The sequence below is a fragment of the Manihot esculenta genome, chromosome 18, assembly GCF_001659605.2.
Source record: "Manihot esculenta cultivar AM560-2 chromosome 18, M.esculenta_v8, whole genome shotgun sequence".
Lineage (NCBI taxonomy): Eukaryota > Viridiplantae > Streptophyta > Magnoliopsida > Malpighiales > Euphorbiaceae > Manihot > Manihot esculenta.
This window is the reverse complement of record NC_035178.2, coordinates 10614437-10631487: the sequence shown is the minus strand read 5'-3', so window position 1 is coordinate 10631487 and position 17051 is coordinate 10614437. Positions and strand designations below refer to the sequence as shown.

The window sequence follows — 17051 nt, the reverse complement described above, 5'->3', positions numbered from 1 at the left end:
GTTCTCCCTGAAGCGAAATCCATAAAGTAGAAGAAAAGGGTTATTGCGAAAGAAAAGCAGCTGGCGCAGGCCACAAGAGAGGAGGTGCATAAATTAGAGGAAGCAAGATTCATTAGGGAGGTTATGTATCCGCAATGGTTAGCAAATCCTGTACTAGTGAAAAAAGCCAATGGCAAGATAGGATGTGTATAGACTTCACCGACCTGAATCAGGCTTGATCCAAAGATTGTTACCCCTTCCCTGACATTAATAAAATGGTCGATTCCACGACCGGTTTTGATTATATGTCATCTTTAGATGCTATGTCTGGCTATCACCAAATACCAATGAACAGGTCGAATGAGGAGAAGACCTCGTTCATAACAGAAGACATAACTTATTGTTACAGGGCTATGCCCTTTGGACTAAAAAATGCTGGAGCAACATATCAGAGGCTAATGAACAAAATTTTCAAGAGGCAGATTGGGAGGAACATGGAAGTATATGTGGATGACATGGTAGTGAAAAGTCAGACCTTCTAACAACACTTGGAGGATTTGAAAGAAGTATTCGGAGTACTAGAACAGTACAGAATGAGGTTGAACCCGACTAAGTGCGATTTCTTCATCAGAGGTGGAAAATTCTTAGGATACATGGTTAGTGGAAAGGGTATAGAACCAAACCCAGAGAAGGTGGAAGCCATAATGAAGATGCCTGAGCCGACCTGCGTAAGAGACGTACAAAGGCTCACTGGGAGAATGGTGGCCCTTAACCGCTTCATGTCCAATTCGACGGAGAGGTGCCTACCATTCTTTAAGAAACTGAGAAAAGTCCCAAATTTCGAATGGACTAAGAATTGCCAATAGGCCTTCAGAGGTCTAAAGCAATACCTCAGTTCACCGCATGTGCTCAGCAATCCTGTGGCCGGGGAAGAGCTCCTTATCTATTCTGTGCTGGTCAGGGAAGAAGGAGGGGAGCAGAAACCAGTATTTTATGTCAGTAAAGTACTGAAGGATGCCGAGGTCTGATACTTAAATATAGAAAAGTTGGCATATGCTCTGTTACTTGCAGTGAGAAGGTTCAGGGTGTACCTGGAGGGTCACCAAGGGGTAGTAATGACATATCAGCCTTTGAAGAAGATCCTACACGGGCCGGAGACGTCAGGATGAATGCTAGCTTGGTCTGTTGAAATTAGTCCATACTGCCTAGAGTACCGACCTCGGACTGCCATCAAATCCCAAGCCTTGGCTGACTTCATAGCGGAATGGTCCTTCAATGAGGAACAAGCGAAACTCAGAGAAAAACCAACGGAGGCAATGGAGGGAGGGCATGATGAACAACCTTCATGAAAATTCAGCTGAATTCTATTCGTAGATGGGGCATCCAGTGTTGAAGGCAGCGGTGCTGGAGTAATGCTGAAAGGACCAGGAGGGTTCAAAGTCTGTTACGCCTTGCGGCTAGAATTCAAGGCTACTAACAATGTGGTAGAGTATGAAGCCATGATAAACGGGATGCTGATTGCAATGGAAGTAGGGGCAACCGACCTCGAAGTAAACAGCGACTCCCAACTGGTGATCAACCAAATAATGGGGACATATCAAGCAAGGGACCCTACTATGCAAAAGTACTTAGCAAAGGTAAAGGCCATTGAAGTAGAGCTTGGTGAGCAGGGAGTCATTGTAAAGTATCGAAGAATATCCCGAGAAGAAAATGAGGAGGCAGACCTGCTCAACCGATTGTCTAAAGAGGAGTTGGAACAGCTCCCAGATGAGGTATATGTACAGCACATTAACACCCCTGCCTTTGACAAAACAGACACTATAATGCAGGTTGAGGAAGGGCAAAGTTGGATGACTCCGTACCTAGAATATCTAGAGAAAGGAAAGCTCCCAGAAGATAAAGCTGAAGCAAAGAAAATTGCAGCTCGAGCAGCCAATTATCAAGCAGTAAGGGGAACTCTATACCGAAGAGGAACATCCAGCCCGTGGCTCCGGCGTGTAGGCCTAGATGAGGCAATCAGGGTGATGGAAGAAATACACCAAGGAATCTGTGGGGCGCATGAAGGGGCAGGGACACTGGCAAACAAGATCTATAGACAGGGCTACTACTAGCCCACAGTTAAGAAGGAAGCTGAGGAATTTGTCAGGAGATGCGACATATGCCAGAGGTATGCCAACGCAATTAATATTCCAGCCACCCCTCAATCCAGTATATCTAGCCACTGGCCGTTTTTACAATGGGGTATAGATATTCTGGGACCTTTCCCTAAGGCCATGGGCCAAAAGCAATTCGTAATAGTAGCTGTGGAATATTTCTCGAAGTGCCCAGAAGCCGAAGCAGTCTCCACCATCACAGCAAGGAAAGTGATAGACTTCGTCTGGGGAAACATCACCTGTAGATTCGGAATACCGAGGGTACTCATATCGGACAACGGCAAGCAGTTCGACTGCAATACTTTTAAGGAGTTCACAAGAAATATGGGCATATGGCACAAATTCTCCTCAGTGGCCCACCCTCAAACCAATGGTCAGACACAGGTCACAAACCGAGTAATCCTCCAGGGGTTGAAGAAGCGACTGGACAGAGCAAAGAAGAATTAGGCAGACGAGCTCAATAGCATCCTATGGGCATTCCGAACCACCCCTCAGACACCGATGAAGGAAACACCCTTTGCACTGGCGTTTGGAACTGAAGTTGTAGTTCTCGTCGAGTTACAAATCCCCACTCACATAGTACAGTTCAATAATGAAGACACCAATGATGACAAGTTGAGGAGCAACTTGGACGCCCTAGAAGAAATCAGAGAAGAAGCCCAACTTCGTACTGTCGCTTATCAACAGAGGGCAGCTCACTACTACAATCAAAGAGTTAGGGAAAGAAGCTTGAAAGTAGGAAATCTGGCACTAAGGAAGCTAGAAGCCATGGGGAAGAGAGCTGCAATAGGAAAGCTAGCACCAACTTGGGAAGGCCCTTTTAGGATAGCCAGAGTTCTCAAGCCAGGTGTATATCAAATTGAACGGTTCAGTAAAACCAGCAAGACAAATAGAAGCAAAGAACAACCCAAGTACGAATGCAGACAAAGGCAAGATCTCATCATTTGAAGTTCAACACAGTTAAGAGCTAGAAACAAAAAAGCAAAAGTGCAACATAAGCATAAAAAAAAGAGAGCAAGTCACAATTTTATTTAGTCATCTAAGATTATAGGAGGAAAGATTATCCTTAGAGGAATAACATCAGTAATTACATTGCTATTTACATCATCTATAGAACTATCCCTAGGGAGTCCAGTACCCCCTGACTCCTGCTCCCCAGTACCCACAAAAGGCACTATCTCACCCCCCTGAGGCCTAGTGTCTTCTCTCTGAGGCTCAGCACCCTCTCCCTAAGGCCTGGCATCGTCCCCCTGAGGCCCGCCGCCTTCTCCTTAAGAAGCATCTCTGACTGTGTCACCGAGCTCCTCTCGAGTACGAGAACGGAACATCGTTTGCTCTCGGGTAGAGCTAGCCAGGAGGCCAGTAAGGGCAAGCAGACACGAGTTTAAAGCCTTAATGATCCCACCAAACATTTGCTCCTGTAATAACTCCGCGACAATGCTCGCCGGAGACTGGTGGGTGATGTCTTCTGCGTTCAAAACCTCATTATCAGGGGCATAAAACAATGGCTCCACAGAAGCATTCTCTTTCTCAAGTGGGGCAGAGCTGGAGCCGGCTGCTTGGAAGCACGAGCCTTCTTTGGGGCAGGAGCTGCAGCAAGAGCTTTTGAGGCAAGAGCTCGCTTGCTAGTGGCCTCCTTGATAACAATACTACCGCCGGTCGAGGCCTTCTTCTTACGAGAAGCGGCAGGAACAGATTTGCGTTTAACCCAATCCTTAGAGGTGCCCCCTCCAATAGGCATCTGTAACGACCCGAAAATCGGACCGCTACCGGCGCTAGGATCCAGATCGGCTTAAGGCCGCCGGGACCCGTAGCAAGCCTGACATGAAACCTGCAGACCTGTATAATCCCATACATGATCAACAACATGCATAAAAAAAATTTAAAACTTTTCTTTCCATATACATCAACCAAACTCAACCTGTACATATGCATTAACATAACATTGATCCCTCTGTGGGATCTCATCTGTGCCCCCAATGGGTGACATAACATATGCTGAGTTGGTTTACATAAACATCATAAAAATCTCTAAGATCATGTAATAAAAGGGATAACAACCATCTATGGTCAAGCACACCTCTAACATCCATATACATCATCTCATTACACAACTATACTGATTAAGACTTTACATTACAATTTGATCATGTCCATTGCTAGCTATTACATAAACAAAACTTCATGCTTAAAACATAAAACACATTAAAACATTTTATGAAAACATGGTTTTTACCCTTCTAGAGGCTTCCGACATCCGAGATCCCACCGGACGGTAGGAATTCCGATACTGGAGTCTAGCCGGGTATTACAGGCATGACCTCGGATTCAATTTCTAGGGCGCTCTCGCCTGCCAGGGAGACCTCACCTCCACCTTTGGGAGCCCTCTCTCCGATTGGGACAACCTCGATTTCCTCTCGGGGAACACCTTTGGAAGTAGGAGCGACCTCAGTCCCCACGGGCTGCACATCCTCAACTGGCTCCTCAATAACCATGAGCCCCTGGGAAGTTAGACCGGAGCCCTATTTGGATTTAGGAACCGTGGGAGATCGGGGAGATGAGGTGGACCTGCCGCAGCCAGAAGGCTTAGAGACCCTAGACTGAGAGTCCTTGGAGCTCGGCCTGGGGGCATGAGAGGAAATCGGGGCAGGAGCAATGGTTTGGTCTATCGACCTGGGGGAGATGATCTGAGCCACCCCCCGAGTCACATCGGCCACTGACCGTCCTTATCTTTTGTGCCTACTGTGAGGCTTTTGATGAAATGCTGCATGTTGGCTTCGTTGTCCATTTATATAACTTTAACTAATCAAAGTATTCATGTTCACAAGGTATTGGGTAATTCTTAAGGCTGACTTGACTTGAAGGTGTTCAAGTCAAGTACCGCACGTTTCCAGGTGATTGCTAAAATATGAAACCATGACAATTGGTATCAAGTGACTCCCGGGAAACTAATGTACTTTTAGATCCATTTTCCTTAAAATTTTATTTTCTCCCCTTAATTTAATCTTATATCATGGATTTTTCAAAAATACAAAATTAATAGATCAATGACTAAAATAAATTGAATTTATTTAGAATAAATTATTGAATAATTCAGGGAAGCTTGCAGAGAAACTTCAAGCAACAAAGAATATGTGGCAGGACTTGCAATGTTCATTGTAACCGATGATCTGATAGTATCCCCTATTTTCCCAATATCAGATCTGACTATTCTGAACAATTTGAAGCTCCTTTCAACGACGTAAAAGAGCGCTATGTAGAGGTTAGAAAAGGGGAGGTTAGTAAGTTTTTCTTTCTTGTACTCTCTGAATTCATATTTTTCCTTAAAAAATTGAAAAAAATATGAAGTGTGGTGTGTGAGAGTTGAACCCATGACCAACATATAGGAAATGTATGAAAACTTTGATTGAAAGAAAAACCGGAATTCAGGTTTCTATGTAAAATGTATGGAAACTTTGGATGAACGAGAAGCAAGCCGGACAAGTCACACATGCGGGCCTATCTAAAGGAAGCCTAGTCCGGTAACGTGACAAGAGGTAGGGGAGCAGGCCCAGTCACTTCATAGCCCTACCTACATGCACACCGAGGGGAATTAAATGGCCGTCTGGTGTGGAGAGGGGTTCTGACACGTCACATCCATACATACAGACCTGAGTGATAGAGACAGGCACTGTAGTAGAGAGGCGGTTAAACGTCACTAGCAGGCAAAAGGAAAAGGGATAAAAGGGGGGAACGTCTTCTTCTCCAACCAAGCTTAGACAACCACTGTAAACCTTATTTTCTGGATCTCAGAATATCACTTAGCTTCCGCATCGCACATCTCTAATTGCCTAAGTTGGCATAGTTGAGGAGAAGGCTGACTAGTATTCTCAAGCTTTAGGGTGAGTTTACTGGTGCTGCACGGGTGCTTTGTCTGGGGAAAGCATTTTTGCCCGTGACACTAGCAAGCCTACTATTAGATCACTAGCTTTCTAATAGGGGAGGAACCTAGATTCAGATTTCTTTGTAAAAAAGTATAGGAAACGTATGGAAACCTTGATTGAAAGATAAACATGATATTAAAAGATTGAAAAAAATATGAAGTGTAGTGTATGAGTGTAACGACCTGAAAACCGGACCGCTATCGGCGCTAGGACCCAGATCGGCTTAAGGCCGCCGAGACCCGTAGCAAGCCTAACATACATCCTGTATACCTGTTAAATCCCATACATGATCAATCATTTATATAAAAATTTTAAACTTTTTTTTTCATTCACCAAGCTTAACCTGTGCATGCACAACTCATAATCATAAACATCAAACCCCACACTGGAGCCCTCATCAAATGCTCCAATGGGGTAACATATCATACATTAAGCTTGGTTCACATAAAACATCAATAAAATATTTTATAGATCATGTGCAAAAGGGATTAACATACACTAGGGCCAAGCACAACTCTATCCTTAATACAAATCTTTACATTACATCATATTATAACATTTTACAATACATGTCCACATCTAACTATTACATAAAACATGACTTCTTTACTCTTGCTGACTTCCTGGTCTATCCCGCACCTGCAAACCTGGGGGTTAAGGGAATGGGGTGAGCTACTAGAGCCCAATGAGCAGAATAGTAAAACATTATATTTAAAATTCATGCTTTCATGAAATGCATCACATCACAAACAAATCACATCAAGGATGGACTTGTCACCCATAGTCCTCTACATATCCCATAGTGCCAGGGGCGTAGAATGGGCCTCGTCCTGGTCTTTCTCTTAACTTAACATAACATAACATAACATAACATAACTTTCCAATAATGCTAGGGGCGTAGAATGGGCCTCGACCTAGTCTTTCTCTTAACATAGTGCCAGGGGCGTAGAATGGGCCTCGACCTGGACTTCCACATCATACCATATAATATCACATCGTATCATATTGAGGACTAAAGGATCATCCAATATCCACCCACATCATCATCACATTATGCAATGCAACATATTCGTGAATTCTAATGTAACCAACCTAATATATCTCAGGGCATTTGTGATGCATGAACATGCTCAAAATTTATTTATTTACTTTGCAATATAAAGAGTCATTCTACTCACCTCAGGCTAGCTCGGAAAAGACACTGAAGCAGCTATCTCACTGCTAGAGTCCTCGGTTCCTCTGGTCCGAACCTACACAGGTGGACTCAAATGAGGGACCAAACATACATGAACATGACTCTAAACAACTCCCCAAAAACCCCCTAAAACACTTTAAAACAATCATAGAAAACATGCAAAGGAAGGCTGAACAGGGTACTTTCGGCGGCAGGTTCGGTGGCCGAAAGTCCCTCCAGAGATGAAACTCATGCATGTTCGGCGGCACCTTCGGCGGCCGAAAGTCCCTTCCAGAGCCGAAAGTCCAACTTTCGGGGGCAGGGTTCAGCAGCCAAAGGCTTGCCTCCACAGGCAGGTTCGGCGGCCGAAAGGGCCTTTGGCTGCCGAACCTAGGTTCTCCCAAGGTGGCAGAACTCAGCCTCCTTAAGCACATTTTGCCTCCCAAACCATTCCAACATGCATTTAGCTATTCTACAACATGCATACACAAGCAAATAAGCATATAGGGGTCTCAAACTAACCTAAACCCCAACACAAACACATATAGCAACTCATACAACACACATTATCCATAAACTCAACATTAACCCTAACAAAAAAATCAACTAACCTAAACATGCATTTCTACCCCATAAATCTTCATAAAACTTATTTAAAACATACAAGAAAGGTAGGATCTAAGCTTACCTCTTGAAGATCGAGAGGAGAGAAGATCCTAACTTGGCGATGGGAGAAATCTAGCTCATTGGGTCTCCAAGCTCCAAAACTTGCTCTTAGCTTCAAAAATCTTCAAAACCAAGTTAACACTTGTTAAAACTTGAAAGGTTTGAGGAAAATCATCAAAACCAACCATGGGAGGGCATGGACTCATCGTGGATCGAAAATAGGGGAGAAAACTCGCCCATTTTCGGCCATGGAGCCTTTTATAGGTGGTTGGCCAGACCACCTTCGGAAGCCAAAGGTGGCTCCGAAACTCTACCATGTTCGGCGGCCGAACCTGAATTTCCCTCTATGGTCATTTTCATTCAAAACTCAATTTCTTTCTTACTTAAAACCATAAAATACATGAAAACATTTTATAAAAATATGATTTTGCCCTTCTAGAGGTTTCCGACATCCGAGATTCTACCAGACGGTAGGAATTCTGATACCGGAGTCTAGCCGGGTATTACATTCTTCCCCCCTTAAGAACATTCGTCCCCGAATGTTCACCAAACAAGCATGCATAGCATCAAACATAAACATACATACAAAACACACAACACTAACCTTAGAAGAGATGAGGATATTGCTGGAGCATAGACTCCCGTATCTCCCAGGTACACTCCTCGATGTTGTGGGGATTCCAAAGGACTTTCACCATCAGAATTTCCTTGTTCCTCAACTTTCTGATCTGAGTGTCTAGGATCCATACTGGCTACTTAACATAGGTGAGATCTTCTAAGATCTCTACATCAGGCTCACTAAGAACCTTGCTCGGATCTGATACGAATTTCCGCAATATGGAAACATGGAAAACTGGATGGATTCTCTCCATTGAAGCAGGTAAGTCCAACTTGTACGATACATTCCCAATCTTTTGCAAGATCTCAAAGGGTCCGATGTACTGTGGAGCTAGCTTACCTTTCTTCCCAAACCGAATCACCCCTTTCATAGGAGACACCTTGAGCAATACCAAATCCCCCTCCTGAAACTCTACTTGCCTTCTGCGGATATCTGCATAACTCTTTTGTCTGCTCACAGCAGTTTTGATCCTTTCTCTGATAATGGGCACTATTTTGCTGGTGATCTCTACTAACTCAGGCCCTGCTAAGGTCCTTTCTCCAACTTCCTCCCAGCAGACAGGTGACCTGGACTTCCTTCCATACAAAGCTTCATATGGAGCCATCTCTATGCTAGCATGATAGCTGTTATTGTAGGCGAACTCTACCAAAGGTAGATGCTGCCTCCAAGAACCGCCAAAATCTAGCACACACATTCTGAGCATATCTTCTATCATCTAGATGGTTCTCTCTGATTGTCCATCCGTCTGAGGATGGAAAGCAGTGCTGAAGTCTAGCCTGGTACCCATAGCACTCTGCAGACTCCGCCAAAATCTGGAGGTGAATTGGGGTCCTCTATCAGACACTATTGAAACAGGAGCCCCATGCAGCCTGACCACTTCATCAACAAATACCTGCGCCAATTTTTCCACAGAATAGCCACTCCTAACAGGGATGAAGTGAGCAGATTTGGTCAGTCTGTCCACAATCACCCATATGGAGTCCTATCTGTTGGACGTTGCAGGTAACCCCACCACAAAGTCCATAGCGATATTCTCCCATTTTCACTCTGGAATAGGTAGTGGGTTAAGCATCCCAGCCGGCTTCTGATGTTCCAGCTTCACCCTCTGACACACTTCGTAGGCTGACACGAACTGTGCCACTTCTCTTTTCATGGCTGGCCACCAATAAACTCTCTTCAGATCTTGATACATTTTGGTGGCTCCAGGGTGAACACTGTATCTGGCATTATGAGCTTCCCTCATAATGTCTCCCTTCAGACCCACGTCATCTGGTACACACAATCTATTCCCATAGCGGAGGATCCCTTTGCTGTCAAATCTGAACTCTTCGTTTTTGTCTGATTGAACAGTCCTGGCAATCTTCACTAACTCTGGGTCCTCGTACTGTTTCTGAGTCACCTGCTCCATAAACACAGGTGTCACTCTCATCTGGGCTATCAAAGCACCTGTACCAGACAACTCTAACTGTAGCCCTTCATTAATGAGTTCGAAGAACTCCTTCACCACTGGTCTTCTCTCTGCTGTAATATGGAACAAACTGCCAAGTGATTTCCGGCTTAGGGCATCTGCTACAACATTCGCCTTACCCGGATAGTACTGAATCTTGCAATCATAGTCACTGAGCAGTTCTACCCATCTTCTTTGCCTCAGGTTCAACTCTCTCTAACTCAAGATGTACTGCAAGCTTTTATGATCTGTGAAGATCTCACATTTAACAACATAAAGGTAATGCCTCCACATCTTGAGTGCAAAGATTACAGCTGCCATCTCTAGGTCATGTGTAGGGTAATTCAACTCATGCTTCTTCAGCTGCCTAGAAGCATAAGCAATTACTCTCTCATTCTGCATCAACACACAACCCAGTCCCACATGGGACGCATCACAATACACTGTGAAATCTTCATTACTAGATGGCAGAGCTAACATCGGTGTTGACGTTAACCTCATCTTTAGCTCTTTAAAACTCTCTTCACACTAGTCAGTCCACACAAACCTCTGGTTCTTTTTAGTCAACCTGGTTATAGGAGCGGCAATTTTTTAGAAGTCCTGAACGAACCTCCTGTAGTAACCTGCTAAACCCAAAAAGCTCTTGATTTCTGTCACTGTAGTGGGTCTAGGCCAGTTAGCTACAGCTTCCACCTTCTTGGGGTCCACTTCGATTCCATTTTCTGACATAACATGCCCCAAGAATGAAATGCTCCTCAACCAGAACTCACATTTGGAGAACTTGGCATACAAGCCGTGTTCCCTCAAGGTCTACAAGACTAACCTCAGATGATGGGCATGCTACTCTGTATTCCTGGAATACACTAATATATCATCTATGAAGACAATAACGAAGTGATCCAGATATTGACTAAAAACTCTGTTCATGAGATCCATGAATGCTGCAGGGGCATTGGTTAACCCGAACGGCATCACAAGAAACTCATAGTGCCCATATCTGGTCCAGAACGCCACCTTTGGCACATCTTCTTCTCTTATTCTCAGCTGATGGTACCCGGATCTCAGATCTATCTTGGAGAAACAACCTGCTCCTGCTAGCTGGTCGAATAGATCGTCGATCCTAGGCAACGGGTACTTGTTCTTGGTAGTGACTTTGTTCAACTGCCTGTAGTCGATACAAAGTCTAAGGGATCCATCTTTCTTTTTCACAAACAGAACTGGAGCACCCCAAGGTGAGGTACTCGGTCGGATGAAGCCCTTGTCTACCAGCTCTTGCAACTGCTCCTTAAGCTCCTTCAATTCTGCTGGTGCCATCCTGTAGGGAGGGATAGAGATCGGTCTGGTTCTAGGCATCAACTCAATTTCAAACTCTATCTCCCTAGTAGGTGGTAAACCTGGCAGCTCGTCTGGGAAGACATCTAAAAACTCTCTGACCACGGGCACTGAGGCGGGTTCTCTAACATGACTATCCAGCTCTCTCACATGAGCTAGAAAACCCTGACAACCCCTCGTGAGCAACCTACGAGCCTGTAGGGCTGATATCAAACCTCTAGGTGTACCCCTCCTGTCTCCTCTGAAGACAACCTCTGACCCATCCTGACCTCTGAACCTGACTACCTTGTCTCTGCAGTCCAAGGTAGCGCCATGGGTAGATAGCCAATCCATCCCTAGAATGACATCAAAGTCCGTCAAATCTAGAACCACAAGGTCGGCTGGAAGGCACCTATTCTCCACAAACACTGGACTAAACCGGCAGACTGACTCTGCCACTGACGGGTCACACTTGGGTCCATTAAGGCATACACATCTGAACAACCAATGATGAGATTACTTGACACCACGGTGTTTGATGCATTAGCCTCCTGTTGTGTCATGGTGAAGATCCGCGCTGGAGCTGATGGACATTCACCCCTGAAACCCACTGAAGAAGAGGCTGCCCCTCTCCCTCTGCCTCTGCCACTGGCCTACGTCGCGGCTGGAGCTACTGGCTGAGCCACACTACCAGAAGCTGTCTGCTGGGACTGTGCCATATAAGCTGCTCTAGGACACTCCCGTGCCATGTGTCCTCCTGCCCACATCTGAAGCAGGGTATCGTCCCAAATCGATATACTCCCTTGTGCGGCTTTGCACACTTCATACATTCTGCATTGTCTGCACCTGAGCTCGAGCCACCTCCTAAACCCAGACCTGACTTTATCTTGTTCTAGAACTTGTTCTTCTTGGACTTGGCTTTACCCCACTTTTTACTGCCTGAATCTGCTGCACTCAGAGAAGAAGGGTCTAACCTTCCCCCACCTGGGGTCTTGAAACCAGAACGTTGTGCCACTGACTGCTTAACTGCCCCCTGGATGATGGCACTAGCCTCCATTTTTCGGGCCATATCCACTATGGCATGGAAGCTCTCCCTTTCTGCTGATTGGATCAATGAGGAATACGTGGAATGAAGCTTCATTATATACCTCCTTGCCTTCTTTTGATCTGTATCAAAAGTTTACCCTGTACACGGCAACAGCTCCAAGAACCTATCTGTGAATTCTTCTATACTCATCTCCTCTGTCTGTCTTAGCTGCTCAAACTCGATCATCTTCAACTCCTTTGAGCTATCAGGGAAAGCCCATCCTGCAAACTCATTAGCAAACTCCTCCCATGATAGACTATCCAACCTCGGGTTCACATAGTTTTTAAACCGCTCTCGGGCCTTCTTACACATCAGTGTGAACCCAGCCATCTGAATGGCTCTACTATCATCAGCCCCTAACTCATCTGTAATCATCTTGACCGTCCTGAGGTACTCAAATGGGTCATCACCTATTTCATACTTAGGAGCATCCAACTTCAAGTAGTCGGTCATCTTAACCTTGCTCCCTCCAGATGAGCTAGGTTTAGGTGCTTAGGTTTCTGGAACTATAGGTTCTGCTGGTGGTGGAGGAGGTGCAACATCCCCTGGATTAGGGTTCGTTTTACCTGGGGGTGGGTACATAGGGTACTGTGAGTATGGTGGGTAGAAAGGTGGGTATGGCATGTAAGAAAGATAAGGGTTAAAATTGGGTAATCCGATGTACCTCCCATCGAATACCCGGGGTTCTGTGAAAAGGGTGGGTATTGGGGTGGTTGAACAAACCCCGAGGCCTGAGTGCCTCCTTGAGACTCTCCCATGCCCTCTTCAGACATGCTAACACCAAGATTGCCATTCCTCCTCTGATCCACATCCATATCATCCCCCACATCTTCTAACACTCCACCTTGAACTGTTCCTCTTCTGCTCACATCAAAAGACCTTCTAGGGTCCCTTGACGTTCTCTCCCTGCTAGACCTACAGGACATTGCCCTAGGCAATGTAGGAGGACGGGCATCCGTGCCCTCACTTTCTGGTGGGACTCCGGTCAATCGTGCAGATCGATGAGTTTCTCTCATCTCGCTTACTGAAAAACAGTACACATCACATAGAACATTAGCATCAAATGGTTAATGTGGAAACACATGAACCCGCATCACAAACATCACATACACAGCATATCATCAACGCACATGCATAAATTCATGGCATTTCACATCATCATTCAAGACAGGACTCTACATCCTATCCTAGTAGACATGATTTTTCCTATTGTGCTTGCCCTTCTAAAACATCTATGAGCCCGACACACTCTAGGTCCGACCTTATGAACCTGGGGCTCTGATACCAATCTGTAACGACCCAAAAACTGGACCGCTACCGGCGCTAGGACCCAGATCGGCTTAAGGCCGCCGGGACCCGTAGCAAGCCTAACATACATCCTGTATACCTGTTAAATCCCATACATGATCAATCATTTACATAAAAATTTTAAACTTTTTCTTTCATTCACCAAGCTTAACCTATGCATGCACAACTCATAATCATAAACATCAAACCCCACACTGGAGCCCTCATCAAATGCTCCAATAGGGTAACATATCATACATTAAGCTTGGTTCACATAAAACATCAATAAAACATTTTATAGATCATGTGCAAAAGGGATTAACATACACTAAGGCCAAGCACAACTCTATCCTTAATACAAATCTTTACATTACATCATATTATAACATTTTACAATACATGTCCACATCTAACTATTACATAAAACATGACTTCTTTACTCTTGCTGGCTTCCTGGTCTATCCCGCATCTGCAAACCTGAGGGTTAAGGGAATGGGGTGAGCTACTAGAGCCCAGTGAGCAGAATAGTTGATAGAGCATATTTTAGCCCATATTATCATGATCTTATTGATGTTTATTTGCACCTATTCTACCTAATTTTGTGGTTTAATCATGTTTTACAGGTATTAGGTGTAAAGGAACAATTAGGAGAAAATGCTCTTAAAAATGCCAAAAAAGTGCCAAAAACAGAAAAGCCATTTTCGGAAGCCGGAAGTGAAGTTCGGAAGCCGAAACTCAACCACCTTCGGAAGCACCTTCGGAAGCACTTTCGGAAGCCGAAAGTCACCCACTTTCGGGAGCACTTTCGGAAGCCGAAAGTCCAGTCCAGAGGTGAAAGTCCACCACCTTCGGCGGCACCTTCGGCCGCCGAACCTTGCATCCAGAGCCGAAAGTCCAGCCTCCGAAACTCATCTTAAGTGGCCGAAAGTGCCCCCGAACAGCCTATTCCTTATTTAATGAGCCAAATCTTGAAGATCACATGTTTTCCACTTTATGCCATGCACATTCAATATTCAAATCAAGGCTCCACCTTCCTCTTTAGTGCATGAATAATGTGGGAAAGGCTTCTTGGACACACCTTGAGCAATTAAAAGACCAAAAAGCCCTTGCAACTCCACATGTGCACATAGAAGGCACAAGGGCACTTTGGGCAAGCCTCTAAAGATGCATGAAACCCTAGGGAGTCTCTCAAGACATATTTAAACATCACATGAAGGCAAGAAGAGGCAGATTTTGTTCCATACAACTTCTCTAAGGCTTCTCCAAGGGTTCTTCACTTTAGTTCTTCATCTTTTTGCATTCTTTTCTTCTATTTTCTGTTTTGGTTCAGCCATGAGTGGCTGAAACCCTTATTCTAGTTGAAGTTTGGTTGAAACTAAGGTTATTTAAAAGGTTGTGAGATCTGAACATAAAGTGTTTGCTTTTGATTTATTCAATATTCATGCAATTGTGCTTAATTCTAAAGATTGCTTTATTGTTTTGATCAAATTGGCCACTTGATTCTTGATTACAAAGTTAATTGATTGTTAGATAGGATATTTGCTAGTCCGTAATTACTGGAAATATTCTGACCTAAGAACACTTGGTGTAAAAACTAAGGAATTGCATGATCTAGTAACATCTCAAGCTTTTGAGTAGTTAGGATTGGATCTCTCTCATTCTTTATGCAATTGATAATTGTTTCGATGCCTAAGGCCCAAGGACATTCCTTGGCAATTTGTTACTTAGTAATTGATTAGAGGACGTTCCCTAATTGATTTGTTCATAAGGAGAGACATGATGGTGAGAAGCGTTTTCCACCCCCATAACTAATCTATTGAATGAATTAAGAAAACCTAAGTTTCTATGATCAACCCAAACAACCAAAGTGGATTCATATCTTCAACTAGACTTCTCTCATATTGATTTCATCTTTTATTTTAATTACTTGCTGTTTTATTTGCTTTCAATAGTTGTTAGTCAAACAATCTCAAAACCCCCTCTTTTTACTTTTGTCGCACTTTACTTTCATTTAGCTTTTAATTACTTGCTTTCTATTGTGTTTTCAATTAGTTCTCTTAGTCTTGATTGAGAAAAATAGATAGGTAATCAATTCTCTGTGGATTCGATCCTTCACCACTATCTACAGTTGTAAATTGTTGATAACCAAGAATGTTATTTTTAACCGGCTTCGACAACCGCACAGTCAATAGTAAAACATTATATTTAAAATTCATGCTTTCATAAAATGCATCACATCACAAACAAATCACATCAAGGATGGACTTGTCACCCATAGTCCTCTACATATCCCATAGTGCCAGGGGCGTAGAGTGGGCCTCGTTCTAGTATTTCTCTTAACATAACATAACATAACATAACATAACTTTCCAATAATGCCAGGGGCGTAGAATGGGCCTCGACCTGGTCTTTCTCTTAATATAGTGCCAGGGGCATAGAATGGGCCTCGACCTGGACTTCCACATCATACCATATAATATCACATAGTATCATATTGAGGACTAAAGGATCATCCAATATCCACCCACATCATCATCACATTATGCAATGCAACATATTCGTGAATTCTAATGCAACCAACCTAATATATCTCATGGCATTCGTGATGCATGAACATGCTCAAAATTTATTTATTTACTTTGCAAATATAAAGAGTCATTCTACTCACCTCAGGCTAGCTCGGAAAAGACACTGAAATAGCTATCTCACTGCTGGGGTCCTCGGTTCCTCGGGTCCGAACCTACACAGGTGGACTCAAATGAGGGACCAAACATACATGAACATGACTCTAAACAACTCCCCAAAAACCCCCTAAAACACCTTAAAACAATCATAGAAAACATGCAAAGGAAGGCTAAACAGGGCACTTTCGGCGGCAGATTCGGCGGTCGAAAGTCCCTCCAGAGCCGAAACTCAGCCACTTTCGGCGGCACCTTCGGCGGCCGAAAGTCCCTTCCAGAGACGAAACTCATGCATGTTCGGCGGCACCTTCGACGACCGAAAGTCCCTTCCAGAGCCGAAAGTCCAACTTTCGGGGGCAGGGTTCGGCAGCCAAAGGCTTGCCTCCACAGGCAAGTTCGGCGGCCGAAAGGGCCTTCGGCTGCCGAAAGGGCCTTCGGCTGCCGAACCTGGGTTCTCCCAAGGTGGCAGAACTCAGCCTCCTCAAGCACATTTTGCCTCCCAGACCATTCCAACATGCATTTAGCTATTCTGCAACATGCATACACAAGCAAATAAGCATATAGGGGTCTCAAACCAACCTAAACCCCAACACAAACACATATAGCAACTCAGACAACACACATTATCCATAAACTCAACATTAACCCTAACAAAAAAATCAACTAACCTAAACATGCATTTCTACCCTATAAATCTTCATAAAACTTATTTAAAACATACAAG

General features: G+C 44.2%; 1 long non-coding RNA gene across 1 annotated transcript in view; it reads right to left on the bottom strand.

Moving 5' to 3' along the window:
- LOC122722363 overlaps nucleotides 1-17051 on the bottom strand; it is a 36295-nt gene that overhangs the window by 7466 nt on the left and 11778 nt on the right. The window contains exon 2 of the long non-coding RNA XR_006349346.1: nucleotides 15391-15395. This is a non-coding gene — a long non-coding RNA (uncharacterized LOC122722363). The remainder of the gene's footprint in view (nucleotides 1-15390; nucleotides 15396-17051) is intronic.